This window comes from Bos indicus, chromosome 26 (assembly GCF_029378745.1).
Source record: "Bos indicus isolate NIAB-ARS_2022 breed Sahiwal x Tharparkar chromosome 26, NIAB-ARS_B.indTharparkar_mat_pri_1.0, whole genome shotgun sequence".
In the NCBI taxonomy this organism is placed as follows: domain Eukaryota; kingdom Metazoa; phylum Chordata; class Mammalia; order Artiodactyla; family Bovidae; genus Bos; species Bos indicus.
In genome coordinates this window covers 20,115,990-20,133,694 of record NC_091785.1, presented here as the reverse complement: position 1 = coordinate 20,133,694, position 17,705 = coordinate 20,115,990, and the positions used below count along the sequence as shown (strand labels likewise).

Genomic DNA, 17,705 nt, shown 5'->3' with positions numbered 1-17,705 from the left:
TCACTTCATGGGAAATAGATGGAGAAACAGTGGAAACAGTGTCAGACTTTATTTTTGGGGGCTCCAAAATCACTGCAGATGGTGACTGCAGCCATGAAATTAAAAGACGCTTACTCCTTGGAAGGAAAGTTATGACTAACCTAGATAGTATATTCAAAAGCAGAGACATTACTTTGCCAACAAAGGTCCGTCTAGTCAAGGCTATGGTTTTTCCAGTAGTCATGTATGGATGTGAGAGTTGGACTATAAAGAAAGCTGAGCGCCAAAGAACGGATGCTTTCAAACTGTGGTGTTGGAGAAGACTCTTGAGAGTCCCTTGGACTGCAAGGAGATCTAACCAGTCCATTCTGAAGGAGATCAGCCCTGGGATTTCTTTGGAAGGAATGATGCTGAAGCTGAAACTCCAGTACTTTGGCCACCTCATGCTAAGAGTTGACTCATTGGAAAAGACTCTGATGCTGGGAGGGATTGGGGGCAGGAAGAGAAGGGGTCGACAGAGGATGAGATGGCTGGATGGCACCACTGACTCGATGGATATGAGTCTGAGTGAACTCTGGGAGATGGTGATGGACAGGGAGGCTTGGTGTGCTCCGATTCATGGGGTCACAAAGACTTGGACACGACTGTGCGACTGAACTGAACTGAACTGAACTGAATGACTAATGATATTGAACATTGTCTTCTATAGTTATTTGCCTTATATATTTTCTTTGGTGAAATTTCTGTTCCAGTGTTTTGTTTTTAAATGGGTTGTTTTTCTTGTTACTAGGTTGTGGGAGTTTAGTATATTCTGGATACAAATCCTTTGTCAGCCATTTGTTTTGTAAATATTTGCCCCCTGTGTATAGTTTCTCTTTTCATTTTCTTAAAATGTACCTTTTTGAAGTGTAAAAGTTTTGGTAAAGATGGGTGGTCAAAAGAGTAAAAAACAATAATCATTAAAAAAAATGTTCTACATCCTTCAATTAGATGAATTCAGGTATGCATTACTAAATTTCCACTTTTGCCTTGAGGACAAAAGGAAGCTCACAGCTAAATTCACTGCTAAATCATACTAAACCATCATTTCCTTAAGTCTGGGATGATCCATGTGCCTTGTGAGGGCAAAGGATGATTTTGTTTTTGTATGTATTTTCAGCATGCCTGATACTGTACCTGGTAATAGTAGTAACATTTATTGAATACTCACTACATGATAGGCAGTGTGCTAAGCATTAGAAAAGTTTTTTGTTTGATAAAGTCCAATTTATTTAAAAGTTAATTTGTGCCTTTTGTGTTCTAGGGTTTACAAAATGAGTTTTAAATGATCAGAATCTACTTTGAGTTTATATTACACAGTTACATGTATGGTGTAAGTACCATATTTTCCCTCCCATCCCTCATGCCATTGATATCATAATTTCATTGTAACATATGCCATGCTTGAAACCTGTTGTTCTTATTTTTGCTTGAACCATTCAGTTATCTCTGAGAGTAACTAAAATAAGAAAACCAATTTTTTTTAACCTTCACTTATCTTTTCTGACACTCATCAACTGTTTTTTACTTCCACTTTTTTTTTTCCTTCTGCCTGAATACTTTTCTTTAACATTTCTTAAAGAGTAGGTATACTGTCAGTGAGTTTGAGAAAATTATTTCTCCTTTACCTTTGAAGGATATTTTTGCATAGTGCAAAATTTTGGGTTGACCTTTTTTTTTTCTTTTAACACTTTAAAAATTTCATTACATTTTCTTCCATGGTTTCTGTTGGGAAGTTTGCTATAATTCTTGCTCTTTCTTTTTTATTTTTGGCCATGCTGCTGGCCATGTGCAGAATCTTAGTTCCCAGATCAGGAATCAAGTCATGCCCCTTGCAGTAGAAGTGAGGAGTCTTTAACCATTGTACAGAGAAGTCCCTGTAATTCTTTTTGCTCCTCTCTAAGCAGTATATCTTTTGTTTTCCATAAGTGCTTTTTAGATTTTCTCTTTGTCTTTGGTTTTTAGCATTTTGACCTTGATATGCCTAGGTATGTGTGTGTGCATGTTTGATTATTGTTATTTATCCTGTTTTTAAATCACAAATAAGATCTTTTGTTTGTCACCATTAAAAGTCTGCATTTTAAACAGATTCTTGAACTGCTGGCTCATATCCTTCAGCTCATTCAACTTTAGCACCTGTCTCATCCCCAGTGGCTTTTCCAGAACTACTAATTTCACCATTAGCTCCATGAGTTTTCCCAATTTAAACTTGAACTTTTTTAGCATTTTTACTTTTCTAATGAAGACATCACAGAGCACATAAAGAGATTGGCAAGCCTTTTCTATGTCTTTTCCAGTGGTGTCTGAAATCAGTTTATTAACCATCTTTTCCAAGTCACTTGTCTGCACCTCTTGGGTAATGATTTCCATCATCTTCTTGTGAATCTGGCGCACCTGCTGGTGCTGGGCCTAAGAAGTCTTCTGAGTCTGGTTACTGTGATTTTCTGTGTAAAACTCACACAGAACAGATGAATCAAGTAACCATTGGTAGTCGTACATTAATGTGAGCTTCAATAATGGTCTGCCATTTTTTAACTATGGAGCACATTTTGTCACAGGTAAGATCCATGCCATGGAAATTAGTCAGGAAGTTTTTGCCCTGAACATCCACAATAATTAACTTGAATTTTCTAAATGCAATTTCATCATTTTGCAGGTCAACAAGACTCATTTCAAAAACACAACCCTTGAGGCCATCAGATGAGATTTTGGTGCCTTGAGTTCTCGTGACCAGTGTTTTCCTGATATTTCTTATATTGAACTTAGCTGGTGCTTTCAGATCATACCAGTCTTTATTAGAAAATGGGTCAACCACTTTCTTCATGGTTGCCTTTTTGCCTCCTTCTGTAGGGCACTTATTCTTACTGACCACCATGGTGCTGCTCAGAGAGCCAAAAGGGCTATTTATCCTATTAGTGCTATCTGAGTTTGTTGGATCTAGGCCTTGGTTTGTTGTTTGTTGTCTGTCACTAATTTTGGAAAATTGTCAGCCATTATTCTTCAGCCCTCTTGTTCTTTTTTTTTTGCCTTCTAGGATTCTAGTTTTGTGTATAATATACCATTTCATAGTGTTCCTCTGCCCTTAGCTTCTCTGTTCCTTTTTTGTTGTTGTTCTTTTTTTTCCCTTCTCTTTGCATTTCATTTTGGTAATCTGTGTTGACTTGTCTTTTGCTGGTTTGCATTGTTTCTGACAAAAAGTCTACTCTACCTTATGTGTCTTTTTGCTCTATCTACTTTTAAGATTTTCCTTTAATCTCTGCTTTTTAGCAATTTGATTGTGATACACTTTGGTGTGTTATTCTTGTTTCTTCTTTTTAGGTTTTTATGGGTTTATAGTTTTCATTTAATTTAGAAGTTTGGACCATTATATTTTCCTTCTCCCATCCTGTTTTGGCACCAATTACTCATATAGTAGGATGCTTAATATTGTCTAATGGCTCTGTGATGCTCCATTAAATTTTCTTGAGTCTTTTCCCTCCTTATATATGTCATTTTATGCCATTAATTTTTTGCAGTGCCTTAAATTCAGTATACTTTTCAGTTATTATTTTTTATTTCTAGAAATTAAGTTTGTTTCTTTTTATATCTTTTATATTTCTAATTTTCACTCCTTTGCTTTCTTTTGTCTTCTTAAATATATAGACAATATTTTAAAACAATTTTTTAATTTCTGTGGCTACTACTTTAATCATCTGTGTCATTTCTGTCTGTTTCTGTTTATTTATTTTTCTGCTGCTTATGGGTCATCTTTTTTTTTTTTTTTTTCTTTGTGTGCTAGTAGTTTTAAACTGGATATCAGAAATTTAAAATTTTACATTGTTGAATGCTGGATAGTTTGATATTCCTTTAAATATTATTTGTCTTTTTGAGAGATGAAGTTAAGGTCCTTGGGATCAGCTTGATTTTTTTCAAGTTTTCTTTTAAGTTTTGTTAGAATAGTCTATGACTAATTTGACTTCTCTGTTGTAGCAATACCTTTCTGAGGCAATACTTTTCTTTTTCTGTACCCTTCTTACTAGAAGCCTTGTATGTTATGAGGTCTTTTCAGTTGCCCAGAATGTGAATTATTCCTGGTCCTGTGTGTACTGTGCTGATTGTTTTACTTATTCCTTCCTGGTGGTTCTTTTCCTTACCTTGGTAGTTTTCTCACATATGCAAGGATGTCACTACTGGAGCTCATGTTCTTTGTGTAACTCCCTCCTCTCCTGTATGCTGCAAATTTAAGTTGCCTTGGCCTCTTGTAGCTCTGAACTCTGTGTCATCAACTCAATAAGACTGCCGAGTTCTGTTTTGGTTCCTTGTTTTGTACTACAAGCCTAAAAGTTCTCTCCAGGTATGGATGGCAAATGATAGGGCTCATCTTGTTTGTTTTTCCTTCTTTAGGAATCACTGTGCTGTGCTTTATGTTTTTATGTCAGAAAGCATTGTTTCGTGTACCTTGGTCCTTTTAAAAAGTTATTCAAGGTAAGGGGGTTAATGTGGTTTCTGTCATTCTAGCATAGCTGGATACTGGAATTTGTGATATGATTTTGAGTTTCCCAGAATGTCTCCCTGTCACCAAATAGATTCCTGACTGCCTTTCAGGAGGTTTATAATTCCATTGTTAAATAATCATTAATTTGGCTGCTTTGGAATTTGAATATTCTGTTAAGATGCAAACATGCCTCATAGGAAAAGAAACATGGCGCACAAGTACCTCAATGAATCAGAATATTAGCATTGACATATATAAATACTATGTGTAAAATCGATAGCTAGTGGGAACCTGCTGTGTAGCACTGGGAGCTCAATTCAGTGCTCTGTAATGATTTAGAGAGGTGGAAGTTGGGGGATAGGAGGAAGGCTCAAAAGGGAGGGGAATATACATATACATACAGCTGATTTTTTCCCTTTGTTGTATAGCAGAAACTAATGCAACATTGTAAATTAATTATATTCCAATAATAAAATTAAAAAATAAATATTTATGGGGCACCTGAAAGCATAGAAATGTTAAGGAAATAAAGCTCTGGGTACCTGGACTCACAAACTACTTGTGAACCCTGCCCAACTTATTTAGCTTGTCTGGGCCCAGTTTTATCATTTGTAAAATATAGGGGAGGTGGATTAGGGGATTAGTTGGAATATGGATTAGTTGGCCTCTGGCTGAGAGCAGAAGTAGGCCAGTGCCTTACTCTTTAAGGAACTTAAATATAGTTGGAGAGACACAACTAAATTTCCTTAAAACTCTAGCAAATCATAAAGGACAATTTAGTAGAATGTTATCTGTGCCAAGTGCTATGAGAGTTCAGATATTACCATAATATCTGAACCTAAGAGAGTAATATGTAAGGTCTGAAGGAGTAAGATAAGGCTTTGTGGCAAGGCAAAGGTGAAACTCAACTTGTTCCTTGAATGATGGATGTTTTTGGATAAACCAAAGGGACAAAGGTAAGGGGAATAAGATGTTCACTTTTGCTAGAAAATTTTCATTGTCTAATGAAAGTTTAATTTTCTGAGACTGGATCAATTTCAGGATGTTTATGAAAATGGATATGATTGTTCTTTTCTCTATATCACTAAGAGATAACAACAATTAACATTTTAATAATGGTTATCACTGTTGATTATTTTGAGATTGTTATAGTGTTTTTCAGAGTTAGGAGTTTTGCAGTCACTTCCTAGTGTTTCTTAAACAAATCATAAATTTTGTACCTCAAATAAAACTAGTTACTAATGTTCCTCATTATTACTCATCCCCTTGATTTCTTTTGTGTTCCTTATCTTGGTTAAAGGCATCATCTCCTACCTTATCTTATCCTAACCTTATCTCTTAAGGAAAATTTTGAACTATTTTTTATTCTTTTCTGAGCCTAGTCTCCCATATTCATTTGGCCATCAGATATCATAAGTCTTTAACTTAGGCCTTTAACACAGGTATACGTGCATACATGTGTGCTAAGTCACTTCAGTTGTGGCCGACTCTTTGTGACCCTATGGATTGTAGCCCGCCAGGCTCCTCTGTCCTTGGGATTTTCCAGGCAAGAATACTTGTTGGAGTGGGTTGCCATGCCCTCCTCCTCCAGGGGATCTTCTCTACCCAGGGATCTAACCTGGGTCTCCTGCATTGGCAGGCAAGTTCTTTTACCACTAGCGCCACCTGGAAAGCCCCTAACATAGGTGTAGTAGTCTAATTCTGAAATCCTCTTTCTTGCTACTGTGCTGCCAGCCCTTACCATTCCCTTGGAATACTGTGACATATTAATAGACTCTGCTCCCCAGCTCTCCTAATAACATTTTTCATACTACTATCAGAATTATTTTTGTGAATAGTCTTCAATAGGTAAGTCACTTATTTGATTTACAGTCTCTGACATCTCTCCAGTGCTTGGAAGATAAAACTAGAACCTTAAGGGTACTCAAGTCTTAGTATTCTAGGTATGATATATGGAAAAGGGAGAATAATCCAAAGAGGAAGGAGAATTAGCAAAGGCATGAAAATATATATGTCCTGGGATTCTCTATCGGATAGACTTCCATTTTTCCTTTAGTCAAGACTTGGCTAAGAAGTCAACCCCCTTTATCACACACTCCTGAATTCATCCTTTCCCTTTATTTTGCAGATTATAAGTGCATATTACATTGAATCAGAGTTACTTCTGTTCTTACTTGTGTACATAGTAGTAGGCTGTGAATTCCATGAGGGTAGGGACAAACATTTATTCATCTTTGAATTCCCATTGTTTAATATAGTGTGTTGAGCACTATATCCAGGCCAGAATATTGGAGCGGGCAGCTGTTTTCCTTCCCCAGGGGATCTTCCCAACCAAGGGATCAAACCCAGGTCTTCTGCATTGCAGAAAGATTCTTTACCATCTGAGCCACCAGGGAAGCCCTGAGTACATTGTAGGAGCTGATATATTTGTGTGAATTGATCATCAGTATAGATAACAAACACTCTTGAAAGTCTGGTCCATTCCAGGACTCCAGTTCTGTAGGTCCCCTGAGGCTGCCACTAGGAGGCTCCAAAGCCATCCACATGAAGAAATTTGGTTTGCTTCCAAGTTAGACAAGGAACTGATGATGCTTGATAAATCCTTATCAAAAGTTCAGATGTCTAAACTTTTATTTTGATTTATTTAGAATTCTGTTTTGTTTTCTGGTTGACTTTGACATTTAGCAGCTTTGGACTACACATTACCCTTTGGAGAACTTTAAACCTAAATGATGTAAGTCAAGGATATAAACATTCTAGTCCTAGTTAGTCTACCCATACCATGGGGGATGTCAACTTTCAAAGAAGCTAAGTTAGTTTCTCCAGGCACAAAATGAAGACAAATGCTACTGACTCTATTCCAGTGCCTAACTAAGTATTTCTTCACTTCATCAAAAAGTATGCAGTAAGTATAATTGTTGGTACCTGTCCTTACCTATCATTTTAATATATCAGATTCCAACAGAAATAGCCATCTAAGATTATTACTGCTCAGTCAACAATTATGCCAGACTGTTGGCTTTAGTTGGTGTCATTACTGCTGCTTTGGTGCAGTAAATTCCAAATCATTAGCAGGTTCTCTTTAGAAACTTCTTGATATTGGGATCATCTTAGAGCTTTTGAGTGGATTTTATTGTTTGGGTATGAGGAAGAGAGGCGCTGTTTGTGTAGTTATTAATAACACTGATCGCTTCACATACCTCTCCCTTCACTTTCCACATCTAACACCTGTCTTTTCTTCATGCCCGAGTTCATCCTCTATGAGAGTTTTTCCAGGATGTAGCATTCTCTTTTTTCCCCCCTGAATTTAGACTAACTAAATCTTAGAGTTGGAAGAACTTTAGTTCATGTAGTCCAGTATTCTACCCAAAGTGTGACATATCAAGTGAGGGTAAAAACAACCCCAGATTTGTTGAGTAAATCAGCAAAGCCTTGGTTTTGGCCAAGGCTGATTATGTCGCTTTTCTTGTCCAAGCCCAGTCCTTTTCTGAGAACTACTACATTGCTTCAAGCTGTGTGTATCCCTGCTAATAGCTATTTATTATTACATAGTCCTTCCATGAGGCTTAGTTGCCGTGAGGCAACTTATTTAGCACTTTTGTGAGGAATCAATCAGGTCAAACAAAATAACTCTATAGATGGAATCTTAGCAATTGCAGATGAATGAAAAGTAGATGTTCTACATTCTTATACTTTGTATAGATTAGTATTAGATCCAGTTCTGAAGGATTCTCACTTGAAAATAGACTTCAGGTTAATAGGGTGTAAGCTCTGTTGTACAGATGAAAAATCAGGGCTGTGCTCAATTTTGTGAGGCTGTCCTTAGAAATATCTAGCAGATGAATGATTTATGCTGAGTTATTGTGGGAAGTTTCTGCTTCTGGGTTCAGCCTTTAGCCCAATTGTATTGCATGTTTTCATGAACATTCTTGGGATGAAACCATGGTGTCTTCATCTGGGAATGATGTAAAATTAGAGATATACTGTACACCACAGAGTAGGAAGACAGCTGGAGCGGAGCCTTGTATATTCATGGACTTCTGCCAAGTATCCATATATATTTGCATACATTTAGTAGAAGTGGATAAAAATACTTGCTGAGGCAGATTCTTCCAGGGTGTCATTTATTCTGTTAGGTGTCCCAGTGGGAAGAGCACCAGCAGTTAGGAGGCCTGTGTTCTAATCATTGCTTGGTACAAACTGCTGTGCAGTCAAAATGTTGGGGAAATCACTTCATCCATGACCCCATTCTCTTATCTGTGAAGTTTGAGGATATTCTACTCTCTACCCATCCCTCTCAGCAAAGTACAGCCTGCAGGCCAAATCTTGCAACCACTTGTTTTTGTCAAGTTTTATTGGAGTATGCTACTGCTAAGTCACTTCAGTCGTGTCTGACTCTGTGCGACCCCATAGACAGCAGCCCGCCAGGCTCCCCCGTCCCTGGGATTCTCCAGGCAAGAACACTGGAGTGGGTTGCCATTTCCTTCTCCAATGCATGAAAGTGAAAAGTGAAAGTGAAGTCGCTCAGTCGTGTCTGACTCTTAGTGACCCCATGGACTGCAGCCTATGAGGCTCCTCTGTCCATGGGATTTTCCAGGCAAGAGTTCTGGAGTGGGGTGCCATTGCCTTCTCCATTATTGGAGTATAGCCATGCTCATTTATTTATGTATTGTCTATGGCTGCTTTTGCATTACATTAGCCGACTTGAGTAGTGCAACAGAGGCTATGTGGCCCACAAAACCTAAAATATTTGCTGTCTGGCTCTTTATAGGAAAAGACTGCCAACTCTGACTCTAGAGCATATTTGAAAAAATTGGTGAGGGAAGAGGGGTGGTTCAGGCATCAAGACTAGGGATGCTATTGGTATCTAGTTGGTTGAGGCTAAGAATGTCAAATGTTCTGTGAGGCATGACATAATGAAGAACTGTCTTACATGAAATTCTAATAGTCCCTCCTAGGAATTTCTTTCCTATTTTTAATTCCAAGGAGAACCACTTTGGAAAGCTGTGTCAACTCTTTTAGGCCACTAAAATAGTAGTTTCCCAAGTTAAATGGGTAGGTTAGGAATTTTTTTTTAACAACTTCCCATAACTTGAAAAACAATATACACCAAGAATCTAAATCAATTATTATGCTTAATATTATGGTAAAATGTTAGAATCATTTTTCTTAATATCAGGAAGAAGACAACAATGCCCGTAGGTCACCACTGTACTGGAGGTTATAGCCAGCAGAATAATGTCAAGAACTTTGAAGGATCTGAAATTTTACCCTTCTTGTAAGCTAACACAGTAACTTGCCAGTTTTATGAATGTTGACAGAAGATATGAGACTCCTGTGTAAAACAAAAAGGAGTATATTTTTTATAGCAATAGCAGTGGCCAGAGTATCAGCAAATTTTTGTGTTGTTTTTCTGAGTCCAAATTTCCATAGAAAAATGGGAAGACTGCTAGGTGATACTTGAACATGCAATGGGTTATATAACCAGAGGGTAACTCTAGATTAGGCTTCCCAAGTAGAGCTGTGCTAAAGAATCGACCTGCCAGTGCAAGAGATGCAAGAGATTCAGGTTTGATCCCTGGGTTGAGAAGATCCCCTGGAGGAGGAAATGGCATCCTAATCCAGTTTTCTTGCCTGGAAGGTTCCATGGACAGAGGAGCCTGGCGGGTAATAGTCCATGGGGTCATAAAGAGTTAGACACGACTGAGCATGCACACACAACCATGAGATTAGGGAACCTGAATCATTCATAGTGAGGAGTAAACAGGCATGCTCTTTATTTAGAGGGGAATATTATCTTTATTGCATTGGACATTTAAGTATGCCTGCCCTTTGCTCTGAAGTGAGGTACTGTCTCTTTCTTGTAAGACTGTTAAATATACAAATACCTTTGAAAAGATAACGTGGAACAAAGGCAGCCAGCGTCACTGATTGTAAGGTAAGCAGAAATGCAGGAGTTCCATGTCTTTCAACAAATAGGAAAAGTAAATAAATAAAATATGCAAGAAGAAGGAATAAACAACCTTGTTTTTATTAGCAGATGTGTGATTGTTTACCTAGTGAATTTATAAACTTCTAGTCTCAAATGGCTAGAAATAATAAGAGAGTTCATTGAGATTGCTGAATTCATGCTCCAAATAGCAAAACCATGTGCATTTTTATAAACTAGGGACAAAAGTTAGAATATATTATAAAATGATACTATTTATAAAATCAAAAGCTATACTATCTTTGAATATATCTAAGAAATATTTTGCCAAATTTAAATAGAGTATATTGTAAAATTTATTGAAAAATGGAAGAGAAGCTTACATGGAGATGCAAAATGTCATGGATAGAAAGACTGAGTATCTTTAGTTTATAAATTTAATGCAATTTAAACTCCTACAAGCTTTGCGTGTGTGTTTGTGTGGGTGTGTATGGTGAGTGTGTAACTTACTTAACAGATTGATCATCTCAAAATATGTAGAGAAAGCATTTGATAAGATTTAACATTCATTCATGATATAGGCTCTTAGTAAACTAGGAAGAATAAGGAACTTCCCTAACCTGAAAAAAAGTATCTAAAAAATGCTATGGTAACATTATTCTTAATAATGAAAGACTGAATACTGTTCATCTGAGATTGAGAAGGAGGCAAGATGTTCACTCTCACCACTCGTATCCAACTTCATACTTGCACATAGTGCATTACAGCAAGACAGTGAAAAAGCATGCAGTTCGGAAAGGAAGACATAAAGCTATCTCAGTGTGCAGATAACATGATGATTTACCTTAGGAAATCTCAACGAATCTATTAAAAATTTCCCAGAACTAATAATAAGTTTACCAAGGCTGCAGGAAAGGTAGACATAAAACTGTCTCTGTTTGCAGATAACATGATAATGTATATTGGAAAAAACCCAAAGAATCTATAAAAAATTCCTAGAACTAACAGTGAGTTTACCAAGGCTGTAGGATAGAATGTTAATGTACAGAAGTGAATTATGTTTCTATAAAATGAACATTAGAATCTGAGATTTCAAAAAAGGACATATATAATAGCACCAAAAGGTATAAATCTAACAAAATGTATATTTATGCTGAAAACTGTAAAACAGAGGTGGAAGAAGTCAAATATATGAAGAGAGAGAGAGAGAGAATGTGTTCATGGATTAGAGGACTCAATATTGGTAAGACATCAATTCTCTCTAATATGTAATCAACATATGTAACTCAATCCCTATCAAAATCAAATAAAACTCTTCTATAGGTGTGTGTAATATGTGTGTGTGTGTGTGTGTGTGTATGGGTGCTTAGTCACTTCAGTAGTGTCCAGCTCTTTACGACTCTATGGACTGTAGCACACCAGGCACCTCTGTCCATGGGATTCTCCAGGCAAGAATACTGGAGTGGGTTGCCATGCCCTCCTCCAGGGAATCTTCCCAACCCAGGGATCGAAACTGCCTCTCCTGAATCTCCTGCATTGCAGGCAGATTCCTTACCACTGAGCCACTGGGGAAGCCCGTATGTATGTGTGTGTGTATATATATATATATATATACACACATGCACAGTTAAAATAAAGCTTCTTAGGTCAGCTCCTTTTTTTTTCTTCCCAAGCCTTTAGTGTGGTTGTGTCATTCATTGTAATAGAGTTAGATTCATTTGTAAATCTACATTCCATATGTATATACACACACATATATATGTAATATATATTATATTTTAAACTTTATGACAAGTTTATAATACTTATTACACACGGACACACACAGGAATTAGAATAGGCCAAAAATATCTGAAAAAGAAGAACAAAGTTCTTTGAAATTCACATTTTTCAAGACATTATAAAGCTACAATTATCAAGATATAAAGTTTGATAACTTTATCAAAGTTATCAAGTTATAAAGCTACATAGATCAGTGGAACAGAATAGAGAGCTTAAAAGTAAATGCACACAAGTGTTGTGAACTTATTTTTGACAAGCGTGTAAAGGCAGTTCCAGTGCCATTTGTTTTGGAAGGAATAATTGGAAGGAAGTTCTGTGAAAAGATGAACCTTAATACATACCTCATACTTTATATAAAAATTAACTCAAAGTTGATCATATACTTAAATATAAAACACAAAACCTACACAACTTCTAGAGGAAAAAGTAGGAGAAATGTGTGTGGCTTTGGAGTTAGTGAAAACTTTAAAAATAACTATCAAAAGTATGATCCATAGAATAAAAAATTGATATATTAGACTATAAAAACTAAAAACTTGCTGTGTGAAATACCCTATGAAAAGAAGTGAAGCCACAGACTGGAAGCAAATATTTTTAAAAATCACAAATTTGATAAGAGATTTATATCCAGAACTCACAAAGAACTTTTAAAGTTAAAGAAGGTTAGAAGCTGAATTAAAAAGTGGACAAAAGATATGAGCAGATACTTCACCAGAGAAAATATTTAGATGGAAAATAAGTATATAAAATATGTTCAACATCATTATCATTAGGGAGTGGAAATTAAAACCACAATGAGATCCTGTTTCAAATCTATTAGAATGTCTTATCAAACAAAACTGGCAATGCCAAGTGCTATTGAGGATGTGGAACAGTAAGAACTCTCCTACATTATTGGTGAGAATGCTAATTATACACCCACTTTGGAAAAAATTTGGTAGTTTCCTATAAAGCTAAACATCCATTTATCATATGACAATCTAGTCTTGCTCTTAAATGACTCAAGTCAGTTGAAAACTTGTATCTACAGAAAAAGCTGTATTGTAGATGAATGGCTCAGTAAACAGTGGTACATCCATTCAGTGGAATACTGTTCAGCAATATAGAATAATGAACTATTGATTCACAACAACATGGATGAATCCTAAATGCATTTAGCTAAGTGAATGAAGACATATCCCAAAGACTAAATGTTGTATGACTCCATTAATAGGACATTCTGGAAAAAAAATGAACTGTAGGGCCCAAAACCCCAAATCAAAAAACAACAAATCAGTTTGCTAAGGGGTGAAAATGGAGAAAGGGATTGATAATGAAGGAGTGGCATGAGGGAGCTTCTTGGGTAATCAGACTGGTTTATGTGGCAATGTGCTAGTGGATACTTGATTATATGTGCAACTATCAAAACTCATAGAAATGTTACACCACAAAGTGAATTTTACTGTCCTCAAATTTTAAAAAATCAACCAGGGTGATGGGAAACTAAAAATGGAATTTACAAATGAATCTTACCTCTATTGCAATGAATGACACAACTACACAAAACGCTTGAAGAAGACAAGATTATTAATAAGAAACTTTATTTTGACTGAATTCTGCAAGACTAATGAAAAAAAGTACTGAACAAAACCACTGAACTGTAGTTGACAAATTTGTTTCTCCAAGCAATGCGTGTGTGCTAAGTCGCTTCGGTAATGTTCAACTCTTTGTGATCCTATGGACTGTAGCCCCCCAGGCTCCTCTGTCCATGGGATTCTCTAGGCAAGAATACTGGAGTGGGTTGCAGTGCCCATCTCCAGGGGATCGAACTCTTGTCTGTTGCATTGGTAGGCAGGTTCTTTACCATTAGCATCACTTGGGAAGCCCTCTCATAGGGTTATGGAATAGCAATTCTGAAGCTGTTTTTAATTGCTGTTGAACAGATAAGTAAATACAGTAGATGGCAAGCAGGTTTCTCACTATTAGAGAAAAAAATGACAAATGGGAATTCTAGAATGAATCCTTTGGTATCAGATTGGATTTGGAGGCATCTGTATGAACTAATATATTCTATTCCCCCCTCTCCCTGCTTTTAATGTTTATACAGGTAGATAGATACAGAAATAAATATGGACGTGTGGGCATATATCAGTTGTATATACATATGAATTTCCTATCTCCTACTGAGAAGGACCTAGAAGTAGTAATACCCTAATAGTAATGAGCACATGTTGTGCCTAGATGTTGATTTTTAAGTTGTTGTTGTTCAGTAGCTCAGTCGTGTCTGAATGAGTCAGCTCTTCGCATCAAGTGGCCAAAGTATTGGAGCTTCAGCTTCGCATCAAGTGGCCAAAGTATTGGAGCTTCAGCTTCGGCATCAGTCCTTCCAATGAATGTTCAGGATTGATTTCCTTTAGGCTTGACTGGTTTGATCTCCTTGTTGTCCAAGGGACTTTCAAGAGGCTTCACCAACAGAATCAGGGCTTTTGGAGAAGAGTATGATTCCAGAACTGGGGCAGGGAAAATACAAGGTGACCCTGGAACATTTGCAGTGTTAAAAAGTAAGGAAGTGCTTTAAAAAAATGATAGTATGTCAGAAAGACACAGAAGTTAACCTCAAAGTGCTCCAAATAGCTAAAGCTGGAACAACTTGTGTAACAGAATAGGTAAATATGATGATATGAAGAATAAAACACCTATGAATTCATGATAATATAAACAGTGGTTGCATAAATTAGGAGAAGGGACAGCTCTTCTCTTACAGGAGAATTCTAGTTAATAAATGTAGATGGAATGAGAAAAATGAGAAGTCACAACTAGAATACCAGAGGAATAATTGTAGGCAAGATTCACTGATGAATGCTAAAATTATTGAGTAGAAGTTTATAGAAAAATGTAGCATTGCATAGCCTCAAATAGTTTCTCCTATAAAATTTTCATTTAGTTGTCCAGGTATGAGATACATGGTATTAACTGAATTGAAAAAAAGAGGACAACTTTAAGACATTTTGACGCCAAAGTGGATAAACTCAGTGACTTGAAGGGAAAGGGAGAGAGAGGAATTCCGAGATGAGTGGGGATCAGAGACTAGAATATTAGGAAAGTATGTAGTTGACTAGGTCAGGAAAATTAAAGGAAAAACCAGTGGCAGGGGCAGTGAGGGAGGTAATGAATACTTTGGCTTGGAACTCCAGTCTCTTAGCACAGAGGCTCTTCTAGTATCTGTGAATCTTCTCCAAGGGACTAGATAGAATCTTTCTTTTCCTGCTGCTGTTAGTAGAGGCTGGTTTGAAGCCAGGAGGGGAGGAAGTATCTCTAGTCTGTCTCATCCTTGGTGAGTTTGTGTAAGAATAAGCCCCACTTTTTGTTTTTTGGTATTGTTTTCTATAAATCTCAAGCTCATGTTCTTTTGCCTTTTTCTTTTTCTTCCACCCTAAGTCCCAAGGGACTTCCCATTCTCCCCTCTTGAGCATCCCATTTGTGGTCTTCTATTGGCTATGTCCTAGGCTGGATATGCTTGAGGGACTGAATTGTGACAAAGGTAGGCTGATGTTCTTCAGGCCTGCTCCTTATTCTTCTGGATCTGGCACTGCTAATAGCAGCATACAAGATTCTTTCAAAGTTGTGCTATCTAAACTCATACAATCTACAGAGAAAACTGAACATGGACTATAGAGCAATAGCATTGAGGTCCCAAGGTTTTAAGGCGACTTAAGTTTTAAGTAAAAAAAAACAAAACCCTACATTTCTGGTTATTTTTATTACTTAAAAATTTATAATTGTGATAAAATACACATAATACAACTTACCACCTTAATCACATTTAAGTGTTCGATTAAATGGTCTTAAGTACATTCACATTGTTGTGCAACAATCACCACCATTCATCTTCATAACTCTTTAAAAATCTTGTAAAACTGAAACTCTATAGCCATTGAAAAATAACTTCCCATTCTCCCCTCCTCCCAGTTCTCTAGCAACCACCCTATGTACCTCATACAAATAGAATCAGAGTATTTGTCTTTTTATAGCTGGATTATTTCATTTAGCATAATGTATTCAAGATTCATCCATGTTGTAGCATGCGTTAGAATTTCCTTCTTTTTAAGACTGAATTTCTTTGTATATCTACCACATTTTGTTTACTTATCTGTCAATGAACACTTGAGCTACTTTTACCTTTTGGCTATTGTGAATAATGCTGCTATGTACATGCTAGGGGTGGTTTTGTTAGGTTGTACAGTAGGTTTAGGGCTTCCCTGTTGGCTTAGTGGTATGGAATCTGCCTGCAATGCAGAAGTCACAGGAGATGCAGGTTCAATTCCTGGGTTGGGAAGATCCCCTGGAAGAGGGCACAGCAACTCACTCTAGTGTTCCTGCCTGGAAAATCCCATAGACAAAGGGGCCTGGTGGGCTATAGTCCATAGAGTCACAAAGAGTCAGACATGACTGAAGCAGCTTAGCACACACATTAGGTTTGCTGCTGCTGCTAAGTCGCTTCAGTCGTGTCCGACTCTGTGCGACCCCATAGACGACAGCCCACTAGGCTCCTCTGTCCCTGGGATTCTCCAGGCAAGAACACTGGAGTGGGTTGCCATTTCCTTCTCCAATGCATAAAAGTGAAAAGTGAAATTTAAGTCACTGAGTCGTGTCCAACTCTTAGTAACCCCATGGACTGCAGCCTACCAGGCTCCTCTATCCATGGAATTTTCCAGGCAACAACATTAGGTTTAAGTCTGGCTTTTTAAGAAATTGCTAAAGTATTTTCTGAAGTAGCTGTACCATTTTACATTCCCACCAGCAATGTGTGAAGGCTCGTGTTTTTCTACATTCTTGTTAACACTTGGTATTGTCAGTCTTTTGTATCACAGGGGTAGCACTTTATTGTGATTTTAGTTTACATTTTCCTAATGACTACTGATGTACAACTTTTCATGTGTCTTGTGCTTATCCTTAAAGGCCCAGGGAGGCATGAGGCTTCTGAGCCGGTGTGGGCAGAGGCCCTTGATGTCCTGGTCTCGTCCTCAACGCTGGGGCCCTGGTAGCGTGGGAATTTCTCAGATTTGCTTGTCTCTAGCTACAGTAAGCCAGAGGTCTTCCCTGGTGGCTCAGACAGTAAAGAGTCTGCTTGCGGTGCAGGAGACCAGGGTTCGATCCCTGGGTTGGGAAGATCCCATGGAGAAGGAAATGGCGACCCACTCCAGTATTCTTGCCTGGAAAATCCCATGGATGGAGGAGTTTGGCAGGCTATAGTCCATGGGGTCACAAAGAGTCGGACATGACTGAGCGACTTCACTTTTCACTTTAATGACTACTGATATACAACTTTTCATGTACTTACTAGAAATTTGTATATCTTCTTTGATAAAATGTCTCTTTAGATGTTTTGACCATTTAAAATTGGATCATTAGTTTTTTAATTAAGTAGTATTAATATATTTTATCATATATATGGTTTTAAAATATTTTCTTTCAGATGTCTTTTCAAGTTCTTAATTTTTTAAAAAATTGAAGTATAGTTGA

The 17,705-nt window shown here is 37.2% G+C and overlaps 1 protein-coding gene and 1 pseudogene across 1 annotated transcript in view; one reads left to right on the top strand and one right to left on the bottom strand.

Moving 5' to 3' along the window:
• Positions 1–17,705, top strand: part of HPSE2 (heparanase 2 (inactive)) — a 724,439-nt gene that overhangs the window by 31,989 nt on the left and 674,745 nt on the right. The window lies entirely within an intron of this gene.
• Positions 2,099–2,893, bottom strand: LOC109553227 (small ribosomal subunit protein eS1-like; annotated as a pseudogene).